The sequence below is a fragment of the Epinephelus fuscoguttatus genome, linkage group LG7 (assembly GCF_011397635.1).
Source record: "Epinephelus fuscoguttatus linkage group LG7, E.fuscoguttatus.final_Chr_v1".
Classification (NCBI taxonomy): Eukaryota; Metazoa; Chordata; class Actinopteri; order Perciformes; family Serranidae; genus Epinephelus; species Epinephelus fuscoguttatus.
Genome location: NC_064758.1, coordinates 28,773,382 through 28,787,873, shown reverse-complemented (window position 1 = coordinate 28,787,873; position 14,492 = coordinate 28,773,382). Strand labels below are relative to the sequence as shown.

The following is a 14,492-nucleotide window of genomic DNA, read 5'->3' as shown; positions in this document are numbered from 1 at the left end:
TGTAATGCAGCCTTAAAATTCAAGGAAAAACAACACAACACCTACAATATTACATTATCCAAAAGTTAAGACGATATTTAGTCTTATACAGTTATACTGATATAATAGTGATCCATTGCCCAGTATGTTTGTATGTCCGCAAGGGTCCACGTGACATGAACATCGCATTCAGCCCATGTCAGTGAGGGTCAACATGGACCCTGAAGTGGACATGTGCATGCAGCCCATAGAGACAAAATGCAATAAGTCACACTCTGAAAACCACCAGAGGGTAACACAATCACCACCACAACATGCAACCAAGGGCTGAAACTCTAACAAAATGCCCATAGCTAGCTAAAACATTAGATTTCAGCATGTCAAATGATTATTAAGCACCCTATGTCTACCGGAGAGGAAAAGTTCTATTGGCAAACTCAATATTGTTGGTCCATCCCAATGTCCCTTCTCCTTACCTTGCTTATCTTGGAGAAATGATGAATGATCACATGGTCACATCGCTGTGGGCCTGACCTGGGCGCTGCACACTGACTCAGTGGTGGGAAAGGCAAGGCAGAGGCTGTTTCACCTCAGACACTTGAGGAAATTCTGGGCATCCCCTCAAATACTGAGGAATTTCTACTCCTGCACCACTGAGAGCGTCCTGACTGGGGAACATCACAGTCTGTAACAGAAACAGCACTGATCAGGACCACAAGGCTATGCAGAAAGTGGTTCGTTCAACTGAATGTACTATAGGCACTGCTCTAACCTGCCTAGAGGATGTTTACACCAGGCGCTGCAAAAATAAGGCCAGGAAAATCATCAAAGACCCTAACCACACAGATAACTGCCTGCTCTCCCTGTTGAAGTCAGGAGGAATGTACAGGTTACATCAGGCCAGCACTGAGAGGATCAGGAAGAGCTTCTAGCCTCAGTGGTCGACTGCCCAGTCTTATATTCACCATTACAGTTCTTTTTGATGCACAAGAAGGAACCGATGGGGTTACATTTCTCTGGAACTGTATGTTATGTGATGTCATGTGACAAATAAATTAACTTAAGTAAAAGTGAAATCAATTGACATTTACAGTTATTTGATCAAATCACCAGGTCTGATCATTATTTAACCTAATAAAGATCAAGCCCACGCCTCGCAGAGCTTATTTAGCTTCAACTTCTAGCATTTGTTTGTTTGACAAAATTAGCAAAATGCTTGCTGCACACGTACAGTAGGCATACTGATTGTCAGGATCCCAGTTTTCCCAACTGCCTGCTGATTTGTCACATCTCATTGCCTGTATCCACTTTTGTCATCTTGAATGCTCAGTTTTTTTGGGGCTCGACAGCATAATAAACTTAGTTCTGGGTTCTTTACCCTGTTGGTGGAGCATCCCAACACCCAGCAGCTTTTAGACATTTTTCTGTTGTTAGCTAACAGTCGGAAGTGACAGCAAGGCACCTTCATGCCATACAAAGTCAGTGGAGAGGGTTGTATTGTTTTCCCCTCCAGTGTGGGCTGGACTTAATTGTGCTTTGTCTCTATAATGGTACAGACCTGCTGTAATGCTGTTTGGGTCTGGAAGTCAACCAAACAGCAAGTTCCAGGTGAATAACAATGTGTGGATTTGCAGGAATCAGGTTCAAAGACCACGGGAGCACAGTGAGCTAGGCCTGGCCACCCGCTTGCTTCTTGGGCAGCTGCCAAGCTTTATAAACACCCAGCCAGCGCTAACAGCCGGGGTTCCCCTGCTGTTCCTCCGCTGTGCTTGAACGCAACACACAGGGCAAAAAAAAAGAAAAAAAAAAAATACAACTAATGTACCTGAAGCAACCCGAGAATGGAGGAGCCATTCCTCTGTTGGAGGGATTTGTGTCACATTAGAGGGATGCTGAGCAGAAAAGAACTGGGTTTCAAAAGATCCCTTAAGGCCCCCGTTCTGTGGAGACAACCTCTTCCCTCTCACGGGCTCCTTTCAGAATAAGATAAGCAAATTCACACTGGCAGACAAACGTGACATTTTCCTCGTGCAGGAGCTGCTTAAGAGGAGGCTTCATAGGTGGGCAAGGCTGATAAGACGACAGCCGGGATTGGAGGGGCTGGAAAACCAGCATGAAAAGGAGATGACAGAAATCAGCAAGAGTAGGATTTCTCCCGCCCTTTCATTTTCTTTTTCTCTTTTGAGAAAGATCCACCAACAGGGAGAGGTTCGAGCAGCGGTGACCTGCCCGCACTAGACCGGTGCTCCTCTTCATGCTTATTTCTTTATGGTAATCTCTACCTCAGGGAGCTGTTTGGCTGCCTTTCCTGGCTGAGGCTCATAAGAATCTCACCCTGTTTAGAGGCTATCAAATGGATTACAGACTCATTATCAACAGTGCTGTGTGGCCATAGAAGCCTGCCGTTTACACCACATTTCCACTGTGTCAGCCACAACACCAGATTCCATGGCATGAGAGTGTCGAGGTGTGTGGTTTCTTTTTTGTGTATTTGAGAGGGAAAAGTGCCTGTGCTACAGGCAAGGCTGATCCAGTTTAACACGGTGTCTCATTCCTGAAGTTGGAGCAAAGTGATTGGCCATCGAGTTTACCGACAGACTTAAACTTCATGACCATGACAGGGAATTACTTGCAAATACATAGCAGCAGTATATTCACTGGTGTATAAAAAATGAACAGACACGACTACTTTCTTTTTCTGCTCTATTTTTCTTTTTACTGCCCTGACTGCAGTGTTGCACTAAACCTAGACATCCACAGTGGCTGCGGAGTGCCGCGGTGTGGCATGTTGGTGTGATGTAATGTGATGTGGAGCTCTCTGAAGGTCTAGGCTCAGCGACGCCATACATGAGACAGTTTAACATCACTAGCCATTATGAATTTACCTGCAAAAGGTGACGGGAGAAAAAACTAGTATTATTCAGCTTGGAAATGACAGCATTGGCCAGAGTCTCTCTAAATCAGATTGATGATCCATTTTCTCTGCCCCGGGGCCACAGTAATGTAAGGGCCTGGGATCCACCGAGGCTGCACAGAGACAGATGGGACCTTGTCTGCTGTGACCTTGCTGAGCTAATATTTCTCCCAGGCCTTGTCTGTTGCCTCATCATTAAAGGTGCCACGGCTATTAACATTGGGGGAATACTTCAAAGACACTGTTTACTTGGACAGGACACAATCCGGGCGGAGAAAAATCACAGCGGTAGAGTAACAAGGCAAAGAGTGATTGTTTGGCAAATGGAGAGAGTGTCGTGTGTATGTGTGTACAATCTGTTTCAGAGATGCCTGCACTGTCTTTGAAAGCATCATAGTGCTGCGTGTGTATATGCAGTGTACTGTACAGGTATCCAAATAAACTGCTTGTTAAAAAAACAAATCAAGTTATCAAGTTTAATTTACGCAATAAGCCACGAGTGGCCATGATTTACAGTGACTTGTCAACAATGTCAGCGTGTCTCCTTTCTTTTTTATCTCCCTCTTCTATCCTGCCCATGTCTTTCAACCACAAATCCATGCATGGTCCACACAGAAAATCAAAATTCATAACAACATCTGACATTCTGCAACAATGGTTAATTAGCCAGTAACACTGTATGATGCTCCACACTCCATATGGAGTATTTTACAATAGCTTTGACCACACCTCAACCAATCATAATCAAGGAATGAAACTGTTCCTTTCAATTTTGTTATTGTTTTGTTATGATTGATGGTACAGCTGAAATAATTAGTCAAACAACAAAAAATGAATCAGCAACTATTCTGATAGCTGATTGATTGTTTAAAACTAGAGTGTGGGACTTTTGCATGCATCTATATAAATGAAGTTTTATTACATTCAAGCCCTCGCCAAACAAGTTAACACAATGCAGATTAAGCCTATCGTCACCAGGGAGGGCTCTCTGTATTTCTCAGTATACCGGAGTTGCTGTCAGCCAGCCAGAGATTAATTTACTTATCTTACATTAGATTTGTTTTTGTTGTCTCGTTCTGTTTGGCACTGCTTTTCGTTTTGTTTTCTCAATGCTTCATCTGTGTGCATGATTCATTGATGTATAACTGGATCTAGATACTGGACCCCAAGACGGTGCCTATTCAGTTCAGTGAGAATTGTTCACCTGGGTTTAATTCTGCAGTTTGCGGCCAACTGAATGTGTGCAGTAGTGTTTCTCCCACTGGCCCCACCTGTGAGTTCCTGCTGGGCCCATAGACTCTATATTGTGATGATGTCACTGATATTTAAATAGCGTTTCACAGCTCAAAGAAAGTTTTACAAATATAAAACCTCCATGGATCAAATATTCATGACAGAAAGAGTCATAATTGACCTTGTTTATAGTTTGAGGTGTTCTGTTAACAGCTTTACAGAGATCTCTTTTATAATGGTGGTCCAAAGATAAAATGCTTTTTGGGCCACAGGGGATTTTTGGGAAATATTGGAAGCAAGGCTGAGTGGTGTTCCTGGGGGGCTGGCATGATTTTGATGTTTTGTTCTGATACTATGCTTGTTGACAGCTTGAAATAAAGATTGGAAGGAAGTGGGGAGAGACCATGGCGACAGAGCAAAAGCCAGGAGTATGGCGAGTCCTAGTTAGTTTCTGGAGTGGATGTCTCAAATAAAAAAGACACTCAGTGTTCAGAGGAAGGATTAAAGTACAATAATTATAATAAAAACAGCGCTACTAGGGGCAGGGGAGATGCAATAAGCTCACTTGCAGGCATATGTTACAACCAAGCATCTATAGCGTTACTCTCACTGCCAGAGGGGGAAGACAAAAGTCACACACTCCAACCTTAAGTGATTCTTCAAAGTAAATTAGCAAAATTTAAGTGGTTCCAATTTGACAATTTTATGAAGTCTGCCATCAAGTCTTTTTCTAAATTTTTAAATTCTAGACACAATTGCTCTGAAGTTCTGTGGACAGTTTCACAAAGACACTTGAGATGGATCTGCAGTGTGAGGCTTCATTTTGCTCTTGGATTAGACTGATGCAAGTTAGACTGCTCAAAAAATTAATTTTAAGCCTAAAAAAAGCCACCATATCCCAGGTTAACCATGTTTCCATGGTAACAATCAGTGACATCTGCTGACCAGTGTTTCCATGGTAACAATTAGTGACACCTGCTGACCAGTGGCACCAAATGACAAAACAGAGGACAACATGGCTTATGATTTGTGGTTTGGTGGGTAATGAGGAGGGAAAGACTTTTCAGAGACCGCAGTAACCTGTTGAAAACATGCAGTGATGAGAACACTGTCAGTCATTTGACAAGGAAACTATCAGTCTGACTGCAGAGGTAACAGAAGCACCGAGTCCTGCTGCATTAAGAAGCAACAGCAGCTCAGCGCTGCTACAGGAATGAACTGTGTCAAGATTTTATGCTGCTGTATGTTTTTTGTATGGTGACACTCTTTGCTGAATTTTCCCCAGTCGAATGCATTTTGTAAGTGTTGAATTCTTCCAGAAGGCAAACATTTCCAATGAGCTGATCGGTGTGACGCAGATGCTTGGTCAGCCACGTTTTTAATTTGAAATCCAGACTTAATGTCAAATGAATCCTAAAGACAGTCAAGGTCTAAACAGCTTTGTGCAACGAATGAAATTAGACGTCTATCTTAAGTCTATTAGTTTGATTTAAGCTTTAAGTGTTGTGCCATGTGAGCATTTTCATTTTCCACTTTCATCATTCACACCATTCACATTTAGCCTTCTCATGGCAGCATGTTAGCTCCATGTTCAACACGGCAGTTGATTTTATCATTTTTCTTTATTGGGCGTCGTTCTTTTGCTGCTTTGTGGGATTTTAAGCCTCAGAATAAATCCACTGACATTAGGAATGGATTGCAATGCAGGAGTCAGACTAAGAAATATGGTCTAGGAAGCAATCCAGCGGGTCACTGTTACTCACCACCAGCCAGTAAGAGAGAGATAAGGAAATAATCAAAACAGAGAGGCCAGGGCCAACTTCAGCCAGACTGCACTGACAGATGGGCTCCCACTTTTATTCGTTGGTACCCCTCTTCTCTTATTTTATCCAAACCAGCCGACGCTCTCCGTGTTGATATGTGCTGGCTTATGGAGACTATTTAGTCTTTTATAACCTTTCCGCACAATAAAGCAAAAGAACAACCCGCAAGCCGAAACTCCCTTATCTCCAGTTTCTTATCTCTCATTAGCTCTGGCCCGTGATGAGTGTTGGGGCTTTGCAGGAGGGGGGGATAATCTATTGAAATATGGTTTCATTTTGGATAGACTTTATCAGCAAAGCAATTTAAATTGTGATAATGAAGAACACTGTAAATCCCCCAAGTGCCCTTGTACCGCGGCGTACATACAGCACAACAGTACGCAGCGGGTGGTAATCATTGTGTAATCACTCACACAACAGTGCACATCCAAGCCCCCGAGCCTCCAGCCACTCCCCAGGCAGCCCAACCCCTGATATTTGCTGGGCGTATGATTTGTTCTGGGATCTGAGCAATAAGTAAAGCCTCCTCGTGGCCTTGTAGCCAGATTGAATTGCAAAAACATGTTGCACCTGGTGCAGCTGGAACGGGAAGGAGAAGCAACAACACTGACTGGATTCACTATCTGATGGCTGCAACCGTATTGAAAATCTGATAATGATATTTGGTGAGCTTAATGGTTGCCCTCTGCAGGCTACAATCAGTCTCACTCAATCCTGTTTTCATACCCACCGCCCCACATCCCCCCTTTTCTTTTTCATCTTCTGCCTCACTTTCACAGCGTGCGGCTGACAGCGAGAGGCATGATATACGGCCACTTGGCTCAGTTTTAGAACCGGCGGCACCACATAATTTTTCCTTTGCATTTTGTTTTCAAATAGAATTAGTGTCTGTGTTAGTGAATAATCAATGAGAATCACTGCAGGTGATCAGCGCGTGTCTGTCCACTTGTTGTGCCTATTCTGCTCTGTTATCTTCAGGTTAAGCTGCACAACAGCAGGTGTGCCGCTGGTAGAGATTCATTGTCCTGCTCAAGGACACTTCAGCAGCAAAGATGCTAATGTGGCAGAGACTTGAACCTGGACTTCGTCATTAAAGGCAAGTCTTCTCTCTCATCACACCCCCTGCTCCTTTATGTAGGATGCCAATACATAGTATATGTTCAGAGCTCCCCTCTAACATGGAGGTGTAATGACCCAATTTGCCCACAGGGAACATTAAAGTTTCATCTAATGTGTTCTAATGGAGTCATACAGACTTTACAGAAAGACAGTGTACATCTAAAGCCATCTATATGCTGCTGTAGCTGACTTTAACATTTTATTAGGGCTTCTTCCAGTGTGAACAATACATCACTTCCTCTGAAACACCTAGAGGCTTTCAAGCTACATTGGCATTTTCATTGTAACACATTTGCAATAATTAACAGAGCTAACTTTTTTATTGTGATTAATAATAGAGTAGAAGATAGCATTATTGAGCCACACATTAAAACCGCACTCATTAAATTCACTATCCTGAATGCACCAACTCAGACTACTAAGCAGGACCGTGGAAAGGTCAATGTGATCATTATATAATTTAGCTGGAGAACAATTATGAAACAGTCTAATAAGAGTAATTTCTAATGTGCGGTGTGAGAGTGACACCTCCTTCACCGCGAAGCTAATTGTCAAAATGTGAAGATCCATTTCAGAGCTGAGAGATGCAATCCAAACATTCAAGTGCCAAAGTCAAAGCTGCTTAAGGTTCTTATGTACAATTTTACTTGTCTTTCCTAAAGTATTTCCATTGTACCCTATTTTATACTTCTACTCTGCTATATTATAGAAAGAGAATTGTTATTTCAGAGAGAAATGTTGCACTTTTTACTACAGCTGACAGCAATAACAGTTTAAACAGATTAACATTTTATATTCAAACTAGAATTATCGCCTCACAGTTGTATGCCTCAGTTTGCAGTTTACATCTATGTCTGTCTAGACTCATAAGTAGCCATGACAGTTGACAATGTTTCAAATATGGATGTTGCTGCAAAGAAGCCACAAATTCTAAATTCTTCACACACATCTTCAACTCAGCAGCACAGAAGGTCTACACAATCAGCACAGTGTCAAGGTGGGCACCCAAATTTAGTGTCCAACCAAAGGTCTCCCTTGTGTTCCTGAGTTGTAGCATTGAATAACAGCAAGGACAGTGTTTTTACAGAAGATTTTGATGTCACAGTGAAGCTGACCTTTAGCCTTTTGGATTTTAAATGTCATCACTTCATCATTTTATCCTATTAGACATTTGTGTGAAATTTTGTCATGATTAGCACAAGTGTTCTTGAGTTTTGGCCAAAAACTTGGTGGTTTGGTGAGGTCACAGTGCCCTTGACATTAGACAACCAAATTCTAATCAGCTCATCCCTAAGTCTAAGCAGACATTTGTGCCAAATTTGAGGAAATTCCCCCAAGGCCTTCTCAACATCACGTTCATAAGAATGAGACAGACAGATGGACAACCCCAAAACATAACGCCTCTGGCCACCGCTGTCACTGGCACAGAGGCATAAAAAATTATGAGCGCTTTTAAAATACAACGCATTGTTACACTTTAAACCAGTGGTTGTTAACCTTTGTGTCCTGACCTCTTACAAAAAAAAGTGTATAGCTGGGGCCCCTTTCACTTTTCGGATGTCTTTAAGTTATAAGCACTTCCACCAAAGAGATTTCCCCTCTAAACATATCACATTTTTATTTAATTTAGTTTTAGTTGTATTTAAACAACTGTTTAAGGTCCAGCTAGGTCAAATCATCCAATATTTCCCCCCAAAAACAAATGTTAAAAAACCCACAATATAAATACCAATCCGTGTAGAAGAACTTAGACTTTTGCCCTCATCTTTAACCCATTAATCATTTCCCAACCACTGGATTTAACTGCCGAGCTGCAAAAAAAAAGTAATTAAAACACTAGCTCGCCCTCGACTAGCTGCAACAGTGAAATGCTACATTAGTTTTAATAGTGTAATATGTTATTTCACATCAGTTCCAGACACAATTTTCTGGTTAATGAGAGCGTTTTAGATCCAGTAGCTGCAAAAAGCCAAGTTAACTGTTAATAAGTGTATAGTAAACTGCAAATGAATGCATAATTAAGATGTATTACTCTTGAAGCAACAAAAGCAACAAAAGAACTCAGTAAAGGATTAAAAATGACATAATAGGTACGTTAGCAGTGATGTCAAAAAGAATGATTTATTGATACATATCGATTCTGAATATTAATTCCAATACTCATTTTCGGCAGTATCGATACTCCGAGACCAGCAGCGCTTTCTTGCTCTCTATTGTTAATGTGTAGTCCAGTCATTCTGCTATTCTCTGCTACCAACCAAGAAAAGTTATATCGTTGTTGTATTTATCTTAATAATCAGAAATTTAATTTGCATGCCCCCAATGTCAATTTTTCCAGTGGTATCGAAAATGGTATTGAATAGTGATGTTTTTCAAGGTTTTGTAACAACATAGTCGAGTATTGTGATAGCACTCTCAGTAAGGAAGATTCAATGCTTAGTCTGTAATGCTTTTACTAGCAATTTATCAGAAACATTGTTCAGCAGTCTGTAAATTCTTGACAAGTTTGTTATCAAGTAAAATGTCTAAATGAACAATTAAGGTGTTTGTGATGCCAACACCTGTAGTCTTATCAACACATAGTAGTAAGTACCTTATACAGACTTAAGGGTTTTACTACCTATAAACTAACCCTTATCACAAGGTACCTAATATATAAATACTGAGCACATCATCTTTTGCTGTTTAAAATTTAACTTGATGTTACTTTTACTTAAAGGTGCGAGTCCCAATCAATCCCAGGTGGTCAAATACTGATACTTTGGGTTGGTAGGCAGCCTGAACCACCAACCCAAACATTGGTCTTTGTCGACTTGGGAATGAGACTCAACTATCAATTATCTTCTCCATTGTTACATACGGCGCCTCTATGCAGGATTTTTTAAAGCAGAACTTTTACTTGTAAGGGAGTATTTTACACTGATGTTTTGCTACTAACTTAAAATATGAGTGTTTCTTTCACCACTGGGGCTAAAAGTTAAACCGACACATACAGTGATCTTTTTTTCACTCATCCTTTTAGAAAAGAAGCCATTCATTCCTGTGTGTGGAGTACAAAGTGGAATCGAAAAATACATTTCAAAAGTTTTGGCCTCTCATCGGCTTCTCTACAAATTCATTCCAAATACAGTATTTTCCCTCCTGTGCAGGCAAATGCCTTTGACACAGGGGGCAAAGTTAGGAATGGTTCCAGAAGACCAACTCTCTATTTTGTGAGCTTCAGCACTCAATAGCTCCATGATTAAAGCCAGTCTATTTTATTGATTGAAAAGGAAGGAAAGAAAACCCAGAGTCTTTCTGCTCCTCAGTCTCCGCTTCTCCATCTGTAAAAGTGGTGGAAAAGCCTCCCCTGACCATGTCCAGGCAATTTGGTTGGAGCAGGCCTCTCCTGTTGCACTCAGTGACTCTGGCCATGCTCTGTTACCTCATCTCATCAGCTGGGAAAGTATTTGTGCTTGTAGCTCAGGAGAAGGCGGCCACGAGTTAAATTGAGTTACCTGTTCAGAGATGGTTTCATTTTCCACGGATGGCCCCAGAGATCCTTGATGGAACTGCTAACTGCTCATCACCCCTCATGTCCCCCAGTGTCTGAGCAGGGAGTGGCGACACGGCGACAGCGACATGGCTCAGGTGGCGAAGACAGCTGGCTGCAGGATCCATCACACTATCTCAACTGTGGAGTGCAGTGAGATAAACCTGCAACACATAAGACACTGCTGTTTTTATCTTACATCTTTCGGTTTCTCTACCTGCCCTCTCTTTTTTTAATACATGTGCAGGTCATAAACTAACTCCAGCTACTTTCTGTTGCATTTGCTGACTCTCTCAACTTCACTTATTCTTTACAGAACAGCACAGCAGAGGTAAAAGCAACTGTCTGCATTCACCGCCATGCACAAGGACACGCACACCTGCAATCAAGCCTATCTGAAGATATATGGGTAATGGATTCCCTGAGTAATAAGATAATGATTAATTTTATGGCTGTGATTTATATGAAATCTCTATATTATGTACATTAATCCCTATTGATTAGGACATAATGGATTTTCTGCAATACGTCAATCTGCCCTAAGTGATCTGGAAGGGGAAGAGGCTAGAGGCTTGGCTCATGTCCTGTCTGTCTCTGTTGATAACCGCAGGGCAGGGGATGAAAGGCTGAGGGGAGAGGTGTAAAAAAGGTGATGTGGGGAGATCAGAGTTGAGAGGATAAACGAAAGGAGAGGAGTACAGGATGAGAGGAGAAGGGACAAGAAGCAAAGGAAGGGAGCGAGAGGAGGCTTTAGTGGATGAGCAAAGAGCGGAGAAGATATGAGAGCAGGGGAGAGAAACAAGAGATGACAAAAAGGGGGAAAAGAAGAGGAAGGAGATGAGTGGATAACAGATAAAAGAGCAGGGGAAGAGCAGACAGCCTGCCACCCCACAGTCACGTCACACAATTTACTATGTTCTGGCCCATAATGTTTTATAGCACAATCACTGATAGCACAGTAGTCAGTAGTGATCTCATTTCACAACCCATATCCTTCGGTAATGTGAACACAAAGGGAGAAGCAGAGCCATTAGCAGTGTCCAGTTCTCATCTACTGCTACTCATGCATAATTGGCTTCCATGGTAGGAAGCAAGAAAGGGTAAACAGCAAGCAATCATATTAACTCCTGTGAGTCCTAATTGAAATCCGTTAACAATCAGTGCAGATGATAGAGGCCGAGGAGACGTGGGGCCGCTCATACCCCGAGCCCTGCTTCCCGCACGCTGCTCTCTGTGTATTGACACGCGTGAAGACGTGGGTTTGCATTATAATCAAGAGTTATGCTTGATTCCTGTGCTCGTAGTTAGCGTAAATACAGCAGCTTAACATCTGCACACGTAAGCAGTCGGTGATCTTTTTTTTTTTTAATCAAATTAAAAATCAGCTCTGGTGTCTGCCCATCTTACACGGTGTGAATCAGGTGGATTTAAAACGAGGAAATATCCAGACTGTCAATGTTATAATGGATGCATAAAAAGCAAATAATAAAATAATAAAGTATTAATCTTAAAGGATGGTATGACATTGTGGGAAATACTTTTATTCACCTTCTTGCTTTAGTTTTAGATGAGAAGATAAATACCACTCTATCTGTTTGTTAAACAAAGTTACAGCTAGCAGCCAGTTAGCTAAGCCTCACATTAAGACTAGAAGCAGGGATAAACGGCTAGCCTGACCCTGTGTAAATGTAAAAAAGCCCACTTACTAACACCTCTAGAGCTCACTCATTAATACGATATATTATGTTTGTTTAATCTGGACAAAAAACAAAGTGTAGAAATATGCTCCTTGACAAGAAATACCTTCTACATGTGTTACAGCACTCAACTCCCCAGTAAAACCGCAACATGTCATTTTTACACCACTGTGGGCAGAGCTATGCTAGCTGTTTCCCCCTGCTTCTTTTTTTTGTGCTAAACTTAGCTGACCGCTGCTGGCTGTAGCTTCATATATTTCCCCACAGATATGAGATATGGTGTCAAGCCTGTCATCTAACTATCGGCAATAAAGCTAGTGAGCCTTTTTCCCAAATGTTGAGCTATTCTTTTAAGAGATACTGAGAATAGCCTTCAGTTTTAATTATGCAATTATTCAAGTATTATCTGCCTACTTGTATTTTTAATTTTAGTTTTTTTTTCCCCTCTGATTTTTAAAATTCTTATGTCATTTATTATTGGGATTGTACCGAAGAGTTCAAAGATACATTTATAACATTTCAACTTCTACATCAACATCTGAATGTTGCACAATTTATTTATTTATTTATCTTGCATGTCTATTCTTTTTGATTAAAAATGGTATTTCTGCACAGTTGCAGATAAGGATCTGGCTACACTAATGTTATTAGTATTATACTGTTTGTAGAATTAGATTCGAAAGGTGGCTGTGTAGGATTGTTTTTGACACAAGGGCTCCAAACATTTCTAACGACTCCAGAGCTCAATTCAAAGATGTTTTTATCAAAGGAAATATTCAGCCACATTTGTTGGCATTTAGCCTATAGACTGTATAATAATAGTGAAGACAGATGACATGACATCTCCCCAAAATTGAAGCCAAAATAAATCAATTGCCCCTTGGTGGCTGGCTGCAGTATAGGTAGTAAACCACGCCCCTTCCATGTTATCAGATGGGACGTGTCAAACTAAAAGATCAAAGATCACATCAAATAAATTCTTCACAAAGATGGTTTTGGTAATTTTAAGTAGGTCTTATCCCACTGATGTACGTTCAGGTGTTAGTGTTTCTTATAAATTTCGTTTGAAATTGTTATTTGATGGTATAAAAAAGGCAGTTTGACGTCACGATTGACAGCTGTGTGTGCCAGTCGGCGTTGGCACTGGGAATGGTCGGACGGGTGTATGGGCGGGAACTCAATACCGCAGAGATCGCTACTGCACCAGTGCAAGATGGTGATGTCTTTGGCTTCATTTTTGTACAGTGGGAGGCAGCGGAGACATGTTGTCCATCCTTACATAGTCACTGGTTTAGCCTCTTAAAAGAAAAAACAAAATCATTTTCACTGCGATCACAAAATTGCTCTCCCACCTGCAGCACATAAAGGGAGGAATGCACCTGTATTAATGGACTGACTAGACACAATGAAACAGCAACATAAATGACGTTTATTCATCAAGAAAGTTATTTCAATTAAAAAAAGAAAAGACAAACTTATTTAATCAAATGAATTTATTCAAACTGGGGATCGACATAAAACATGAAAAAAGCTTTGCTCGAAAAAACCTCAATCGAAGCTTCCAATGTAAAAAAAAAAAAAAAACATTTGGTACAACCCTATCTATTATTCACAATTACCTCTACTTAAGTATTTCTTAAAATGTATATGTATTCTATTTATTCTTATTCTAATATGTAGCACCACTAATAGTCATAGGGGAAATGAAAGAGTGCATTGCATGCTTTATATTCCAGTTGAGTCTCACACCACTAGATGGTGTGCTTGTCTCTTCTCATTTACAGTAAACCACATCCCCAGATGGGTTGAGTTGGGAAAAGCTCTAACTGGAGAAGACAGACTCATATTGTCTTTGAGCATTATGCAACATACAAACCCGCTGGCTCACCAGGTTTTGGGGGGGTTTGAGTAAGACGTACTCAAATAATGCACTGCAATCACTATGAATACACAGCATATGGAGCAGCCGAGCAGCTCCTCATGACAAGCAAACAATCCTGCACTGTCTGAAACTCCTTTTCAACAGAGGGCTCATCCAGACTGCAAATTCACCCGCGGAGAGAAAAGAAATAAAACTCAATCCTGCGAATCTTTATCCAGGCACTGACTCATTCATATTTGAGAGTCTGGCTGTCAGCCACGCTAACAAAAAGCTGTTGAAAGGCAGAATAAACACTGAACAAGGGGTGTGTATG

General features: G+C 41.2%; 1 long non-coding RNA gene across 1 annotated transcript in view; it reads right to left on the bottom strand.

Annotated features, from left to right (window-relative positions):
- Positions 1 to 474: 474 nt before the first annotated feature.
- LOC125892144 (uncharacterized) overlaps positions 475 to 14,492 on the bottom strand; it is a 30,648-nt gene continuing 16,630 nt past the window's right edge. Inside the window, exons 3-4 of the long non-coding RNA XR_007449712.1 lie at positions 10,566 to 10,764; positions 475 to 664 (exon numbers count right to left, since the gene is read on the bottom strand). This is a non-coding gene — a long non-coding RNA (uncharacterized LOC125892144). The remainder of the gene's footprint in view (positions 665 to 10,565; positions 10,765 to 14,492) is intronic.